At 34.7% G+C, this 8,967-nt stretch overlaps 1 non-coding gene across 1 annotated transcript; it reads right to left on the reverse strand.

Moving 5' to 3' along the window:
- Positions 1–5,046: 5,046 nt before the first annotated feature.
- On the reverse strand, positions 5,047–5,119 carry TRNAQ-UUG. Its single transcript has one exon. It is a non-coding gene; the product is annotated as a tRNA-Gln (tRNA).
- Between the last annotated feature and the right edge of the window lie 3,848 nt (positions 5,120–8,967).

Genomic DNA, 8,967 nt, shown 5'->3' on the forward strand with positions numbered 1-8,967 from the left:
AAGATGTTTGTTTTATCACATGCCTGTTTTCTTTTTGCAGAACTGTAAAAAAATGACTTTCTGGATGCTTACATTCAAGCTAAAAAAATGTATATGACTTGGCTTCTACTTGCCTTGCTAAAATTTGTAGATCATGAGTTCCAATAAAGACCTTAACAGGTAAGAGCAAGGATGTCCTCTGTATTCTTACCTCTCCATTCCGTCCTTAGAACCTGATTTCCCTTAAGCTCTTCAGATATAGTTACAGTTTTTTAAATCATTAACCATAAGTTAATGGGTATAAATCATGTATATCAATATAATTTCCTTCTCAGATGATGTGCTTTAATAGTTTCAAAACCCAATAAAAGCCATTCCTTGTTTGTTGGAAATTGTGGATAACTGCACTACATCATGCTATTACACATTAAAATTTGACAAATCAACATTGTTTCTTACCAAGGACACTAACAATACATTCATACCTTGTGTCTAGCATTAAATAAGCTTAAATATCTAGAAGTTATATAAAACCTAATATTAACACTTTTATCTTCATGAATGTCAGTCACCTTTTTTTGAAAACGTTTTATTTTTAATAACAAAGAACAATCAGAGTAAAATAAAACAAATAATTATTTACATATGCCCACAGCTGTGTAATATATCAATGCAATAAAAATTAACAACAGTTAATGTCCTTCAAGCAAATCTTTAAGTTTTAGCCACAACTTAAAGGAATTAGTAATAGAAGTTCTCATCCTGATCGTATGTAACTACTACATGCAATTTTTGCCACACTAAGAAATTCAATACAAGAGGCTAATCAAATTTTGGATAAAATTAAAGCTGACCTACAAAACTGGAATAATTTTAAAATTCAGTTTTCTTGTTAGATCACCTATTGTTAATGGTATTCATATCTTATGTTGTATTGCTTTAGTAATAATTCGGCTTTGTCTATCCTGTCTGACTTTTTCAAATTAGCAAATAAATTGTTTTAAAGTTTCAGTAGAGTAGCAATAATCCTTAGATCGTTTGAATACTTTTTCTGGCCCAGATTGCAAAGGGGGCTTTAAATTACCCTAGTTGTTACTATTCTATACAATGCTGAGATTATTTAAATTAGACAATTCAGTTAAAGATATAGTATTAGTCAATGACAATCAAATCCGTCACAACGCATCTAGGTATCCCAGTCAAAGTCCTCTTATTGAGAAAAAGTATTCTATTTTCCTAAAGTTCCCCTCCTGTATCAGTTTAGTAAAGCTCAATACCTATAACTCTTTAAAGAAGCTGGCATGTTTAACTAGCTCATGTTGTTACAACTAATCCTCAATAAAATGTCAATATATTAACAAATAATGAACATTTAAGATTGTAACATTTTTGTACACTAAATTATCTTGGCCCGCATCGTATTGGAAATAACAGAAAACTGAAGAATCGATGGCACCTAAAAAGTGCTACTGCATAACTTAGCTAAGTTAGGAATGTTATTGCTAAATCGTCTTCACCTTTTAGATTTAATAGTAATACAGTCAGATTGATTGCATTATAGCTAAGTTATCTGAAGAAGAAACCATAACTTTCATTTCTTTATAACTCAGTTTTAAACACCTCATATAACTCTGATACTCATACATCACGATTTTGGTTTCCACCTTGTTTAATTTCTCCAAGTGTTTTGGCTTTCTCGTACTATATGTGAATATATCTCATTCTTAAGTCTGGTTATGATCAGAGTTCATGACATTAGCAATGTTTCAGTCTTTGATGTTAGTAATGTGCCAGAATTGCTCCTTTTGTAATTTGTGTGAGGCTACATGTATGGTAGCATATTTAAGTAAGACTGTAAATTCTTTTTTACTAGACATGCTGCTACTACTACTGTCTTTGTATCTTTTTTCCTAATTGCTCTTCTTTATGCTTGTGGATCCTGGTATTTTATGACTTTGTGTCTCTCTGTATATGTAAGACACTATAATCATTGTGTGTAATAATTTCAATGATCAATGCTACTTTTGTCTTTTTTCAAATACTATTAAATCTAATTTTCTCTCATCTGTTTTTTGAACTGTTGGTAATGGGTGAGCCTATGTGAGATAAACTATATAATTTTCTCTAATGCTTTCTGATTCATGTTTCTAATACTTCTCAGCTACTTCTGTATTGCAGTGTTTGCAAATCTCCAATGCAGCACATTATTGTGCCTTTCAGTATACAGGCCCTCTGCCATTAATATATCACACTCAACAACAAAATGTGCAGCTGTTTCCATTTCTGTTTTACAGAACCAGCATTTGCACAGTGACAACAAAGATTACCTTTTACCCAAGGGAAGGCATAGGGGCCAAAGCTTGGGATTTCATAGGAATGACAACACATTTGCCCCAGACCACAGCTGTGAATTGTCAGCAGAGGTTAGTACAGATGGTTAGAGTATGTTACCCACAGATATGACTAGAATTCCACATTCATTCCTTGGAAAAAACAGACTTCATAGGGGAAATATTCAATGGGGAGTGGGTGAGGGAGAGGTGTGGCAACCAACAGGAATTGACTGTTGTAAATGATGAATTTCCATTGCACAATGGTTTACTTGTGTTCTGCAACAGAATAATGGTTTCTTGCAATAATTTTAAGATTTCCAATTACAGTGATTTAAATATCGACATTAGCCATTTCAATTTATTCATGAAAGGATTCTGATTTGTTACTTCTAAGAGCTTTGATATTGCAGACATTCTTGTAGACTTAAAATTGTTTTTAAGGAGAATAATTGGAGTTGTTTTATTTTGAGGGGATGAAATTGGGGACCATGACAGTTCATTAAAGAAGAAAAGTGTGTTCTCCTCCCCTTCCACCCAGTTTTTCAGATTTTTATACTAATAGTTTTTCAGATTTTTGAGGAGCTGATACAAGGAGATTTAAGGACGCTCCATAGACATCATAGGAGAGGTTTCTATAATCTAAGTCAGGAAAAAAAAATTTAAATTGAAGTTTTTTCTGATAGTTCAGTATATAGAATTATGAAACCTGACAAAGGAGAGGAGCAGTTGTTGTGGAAAATATTGATTATGGTACGCGTATGTTCAATGTTTTGGGGGGCAGTGATAAGTACGGCTCTGTATCGGTTTATCGAATGTACTACTTACTGAACACCTCTTTGTCAAACTCTATTAAGTGAATAGAAAAAACAGTTGCCTATTCCAGTGACTGCAACAAAAACAGCACTATTTAAAACCCATCCCTCTAACTAAATATACCAACTCTGAGATCGCACTACAGTGGGGAAAAGGGCAAATCCCCGATGATGGCCCACTGTTTTTCCCTTGGCAAAAACTTTGCTGAAATGATTGTTCGACAGAATAAGATTTCACTCAATAGAGTTCGACAAAGAGGTTTTCCATAAGTAGAGCATTCGATAAACTGATAGGGACCTGATAAGTACACTATTGTATGTAGAAATGAAATAAACATAACATATTCCAAAATAGACTTAATTTTGAAGGTCCATCTTTTGCAAGGGGTGATTAACAAACATCTCTCTGATTTTTTTTATATGTGGAGAAACCTTGCATTGCAGTTATAACTGGTATGCCTAAAATTCACATATCTATAGAGGATCCTCCATTAAGGCCAATTGTGGCAGCTACAGTTTCCAAGGCTCACCCCCTGGCTATGTATGTAGTTCAAAAATTGAAGTCTTTTGTTACAAACATTGGTTATAGGCCACGGTGGTGCAGCGGTTAGCATTGTTGCCTCACATGGGTGTGCTTTCTTTGAAGGTTGGGTGTTGGGCTGGCAACTTGGCACCATAAAAATCCACTGCCAGTCATTAGCGGACCGGAGTTCTGCTCTGGTGACCCCTAACTGGAAAAAGCCAAAAGACAGTCTGTAACAGACATTAGTCACATTTCCAAGGATTTGTGGGGTTATCTTAAAAATATTAGACTAGACTTTTATCATAAAGATTTGATTTTTTTACTATAAATATCCTTGACCTTTTTAATATATTCCCCATTCATTAGGGCTTCACTGGTTTCACCAAATGATTATGGATTGTGAAACTTTAACAAATTCTGAAATTGTTTTAATTGTTGTATTTACAGAATTGGCTTTTAACAGCCATTTTATGTTTTTTTAATGGTGACTACTGCAAGCAGGTTAAAGGTGAGGCAATGGGGGGCTGTTGTGCCCCTATTTATGCTAACCTAATCTTGTATTATTAGGAGAAGAAATTTATTTTCATCTCCCTGTTTGCCTCTTGTTGGAATTTCTGTACTCAAACTTTGGATGACATTTGTATTTTATGGAAAGTTACTTTAGATGGTTTGAATTGTTTGTTGACAATATTAATCACACTATGACTTTCTTGAAATGTACACTTTTGTGTTCCACTGAGAGAATTAATTAACTGGATGTTACTTTGTATAAAGATTTTAATGAGGGTAGATTCCACTCTAAAGTGTTTTGAAAAAGGTACCTTTTCAAATTCCTATTTGCACTCTATGAGTGAACATACGTTCTATCAAAAGAAATGTATAGTTAAATGACCAATGATTAGGGCAGCTCAGATTACCTCAGTTTACCAGTACTCAATTGCTGAGATTGAGTACATTACACAGTTGTTTTTAAAAAGAGGATAGCCACTGGCCTTAGTCAACAAAGTATCACTTGAAATTATTGAACAGAGGAGTACAAAGTTCACACCAGTTTTTTTTTTGGGGGGGGTGACCTAGAAATTCTGGTGGTGAGATACCCTTCTGCAGAAAGGAATTGTTTATACTTTTAGTTCTGAATCAAAAGACATAAAAAACATTATTAATAAACACTGGGGAGTTTTGACTCACCTTTCTGAGGTTAGGGACATTATCCCTGCTAAACTGGTTTCATAGATTCATAGATTAGTACTAAGATAACTGCCCTTGTGGGCCATTGTAAGCCTAGCCAATTATCCCTTGTCAGACTCAAACCCTGCACCTTGTGTTTGTAAGGCAAACACCTTACCCATTAGGCCACCCTCCCAACCCTAAACCTCAAACTACTAGCTGACTGGTACTACGACCATGGTAGGACTCGAACCTACAATCTTCTGAACCAAAGTCAGACGCCTTATCCATTAGGCCACATGGCCAATGTTTCCATATGGAAAAGAAGCAGGAATTTGAAGGAATTGTTAGAAAACAACATAGACTAGAATGTAGTATGGAAAAACAAGAAACTTGGGATTTTCAAGTGTAGATTCTGTGATAAATTTAGGTACTTAAGCAACACAGGAGAAATTTACTTGAAAGCCAGGGACCTATTAATAAAGTCCACAGGGTATTATAATTGTAACAGTATGGGAGTTGTGTATTTCGTCCTATATTTGGGTTGTGCCAATTTTCACATTGGCAAAAAGGAAAGATTTCTAAGGAAACATATCTATGATCACATGTATGACATAACACATGCCAGTGAAACTAACGCACTTAACATGCACGTGAAGGCTTGTTCTTCATGTAAATACCATTTTTATTTGTGCTCAAACAAGTCCCTACCAATTCCATAGATAGCATTTGGGAGGCAAGAGTGGAATACAGGGAACTATGATGACAACTTAAACAAGATACAGGAAACAAGTCCCTACCAATTCCATAGATAGCATTTGGGAGGCAAGAGTGGAATACAGGGAACTATGATGACAACTTAAACAAGATACAGGGAATTTCCCTGGATTAAATGATACAATTTCCATTTCTAGTATGCTAAAAATTTGTGCGACCAAATTATAATGTTTATATGTTTTATGCTTAAAGAATGTTTTAACATGTCAATATTTATTATATTAAGCCATTTTATGCAGTTGGTGTTTTTTTACATGTTTCATGACAGCATTTTTAATTGCAATTGTATTTATTTATTTTTTGGTGGTGTAGATACAAGCAGATCATATTTGGTCAGTTTGCATATTAATTTACATCGAGGCTGGAATTATGTATTTTTTTGCTCATGTTTCTTTAAGGGGTTTAACAAACAATCAATGAGTTTGATTAGATTCATTCAATCCGATTGGTTGATTGGAGATTTTTTTAAGTATTTAAGGATGTCATTTTTTTAGGTTTATTTTTTTTAGTTCTGATGAAGTCTGACATTCAGAGGGCAAACATGCTCAACTTTATTGTTTAAAAAGTAAGTCAAAAACCCTACCCAAGTGTGAAAACTCCTGCATAAAAATACGAAAACAATAATACAAAAAAACAGGAGTACAAGGTGACAGAACAATATCCTCATAGACTGATCTCCATACTGAGCCAAAATGCACAGCAAGCGGTATACACTTCACCAAGCTGAGCCAAAACACAGAGTAAGCAGTTTTCACTTCACCAATTAACGAATGCAGTCTCATATAAATAAGCACAAGGCAATCCTCATACCATGCAAAAAATGTAGATTTATTCAACAAATGAATAAAATGGCAAGCGCTTTCACCCGACTGGGATTCTTCAAGCCAATATAAAACAACACTTTCAAAACAGGTACTCTATCATTCAAGCCTGGTTCCTTATCATCTGTACCTATTAGACCTATGCTAAAAGGCAGGCGAATTAGGATTTAGTTTTAATATATAAATGTCATTCATTTTGTTTATGGTAGGTTTGTATTATCTACGTATTTTAATAATATTGATATGCATTTTTAGTTTAGTTATGTTTTTAAATATATTTTTAGAGACATTGGATTAGTTTTATAAAGTTGATGATGTTTAACAATGAGTATGCAATGAACAAGAACTACCTGCTCTTTAATTTTTAATTGTTGACCAACTGATTGGGAATAGGAAATGATGTCAACTTTTCACAGCATAAATGGTTTGTTTTGAAAGTGTTGTTCTATATTGGCTTGAAGAAGCCCAGTCGGGTGAAAGCGCTTGCCATTTTATTCATTTGTCGAATAAATCTACATTTTTTGCATCATATGAGGATTGCCTTGTGCTTATTTATATGAGACTGCATTCGTTATTTGGTGAAGTGAAAACTACCTACTCTGTGTTTTGGCTCAGCTTGGTGAAGTGTATGCTACTTGCTGTGCGTTTTGGCTCAGTACGGAGATCAGTCTATGAGGATATTGTTCTGTCGCCTTGTACTCCTGGTTTTTTGTATTATTATTGTTTAATAAACTTGCATTAGAGTGAATTCCCTTTTGGCTGTTTCTTGGTGTACAGCTCGCATTGTTATTCATTAGTTTTGTATCAGGCAGGATCTGGTTTGTTTTGATGTGTCTGTTTCTCCAACATTTTCAATGGACTTTGTAAACCAACATGTATGTAGTCCATTGTCCTGGACCATGATTATTAGCCTTTCATTGTTTGTCTTCAGTTTACCTCTCCTATAGTCAACATGAGGTTGTTAGAGGGGCTCTCTATACTTGCCACTCTATTTGTGGACGTTCCATGGTTTTTTCTCATCTGTTCTTTTTTGTTATATTCTTTATTTTTTTATTTGTTTAGTTTTTTGGTATGTTCAGTTGCTGTCTGATTTTTGCCTACTTCTGGTTTCATTTCAGTTCTCAATTTATTCCGAAATGCATCTGCTAAACTAAACAAAGATGTCATCATAGACTTCTTTTCCATATATTTTAAAACTTTCACTATGTTTGGATCTGATGAGGTCAGTATGCAGTCCCACAACTGCCGATCTATGCATGTAGTTAGTTTTGTGAACTGTACTTCCTTCAGACTGAATGATATATAATCTTGGTATACACCGATTTTTAAGTATCATTGGTAAGCATAAATTATTTTTCTTGTTTTCATGTCCGAATGATAAAATTCATTTTGGGGTGAATCAGTCACCCCATAGCTGATGTTAGAACAGGAAGAAGAAATAGATTTATAGTTTGACCTTTATTCCTAGATGTCAGGGCAGCTTTTAATACTAGTTTTAGCCTACTGAAACATTCTTTCTAGAGCTTAATTCCCAATTAGCCATGTTTTATTGATGACCCTTCATCTTTTCCCTAATATTCATATACTCACTCTTGCTAACATTCCTTTATATCCCATTCCTCTCCTAGGTTTATATTTTTGGTGCTACAGCTTTCCTTTTTTAAAATGTTTTATTTCCAGTCACCCTTTATATGTTCAGAATTCCCCAAATTCTTAAAAATCAGAGCGATCCCCAGTGATACCTATCATCACTGCGGCAGGGGGTAAAACCGAGCCACTTTTGTTTTTAGTGGATTTTATGTAAAAGGGTATAACCTGATTTATTCTCACATGTACTCAAAGATTCGTGGTATTTTCTGGATATTTGTGGAGGTATAAAAATGTTCTGAGAACTTTATTTTAGTTGTAGGAGACATAAAGGATTTATTTATAGTTACCCCTCACAATATAGAAATGAAATGGTTCAGGGACTTATTATTAGAAATCCATTTTTTATACCCACTGGTGGTGTAGATATGATTTGTGAATGGATGGAAACAGGTTTATATAATATTTTTTTACTTTTATGGGGAAAGATGTTAATCAGCAATCAGGAGATGCAATGGGTGAGGCATTCGCTTCTATTCTCACTAACCTTACATTCTGTAAATGGGAGAACATTATGCCCTGGGATTCATTAAACATTGTGCAGGCTTTGGGTGAAGCCTACTGACTGCAGCATATTATCACAATAAGCAGCAGCGCTCATTGAATAAGGATGCTTTTCATAATGCTTACACAATTCCCAGGAGCACATTAGTGCAATGAGCAGCAGCGCTCATTGAATATGCATGCTTTTCATCATGCTTACACAATTCCCAGCAACACATTAGTGCAATGAGCAGCAGTGCTCACTGAATATGCATGCATTTCATCATGCTCACAAAATTCCCAGCAGCACATTAGTGCAATGAGCAGCAGTGCTCACTGAATATGCATGCATTTCATCATGCCTACACAATTCCCCAGAGAACCTTAGTGCAATGAGCAGCAGCTCTCATTGAATATGCATGCTT

This window comes from Protopterus annectens, chromosome 17.part0, assembly GCF_019279795.1.
Source record: "Protopterus annectens isolate FY-2018-M chromosome 17.part0, PAN1.0, whole genome shotgun sequence".
NCBI lineage: Eukaryota > Metazoa > Chordata > Ceratodontiformes > Protopteridae > Protopterus > Protopterus annectens.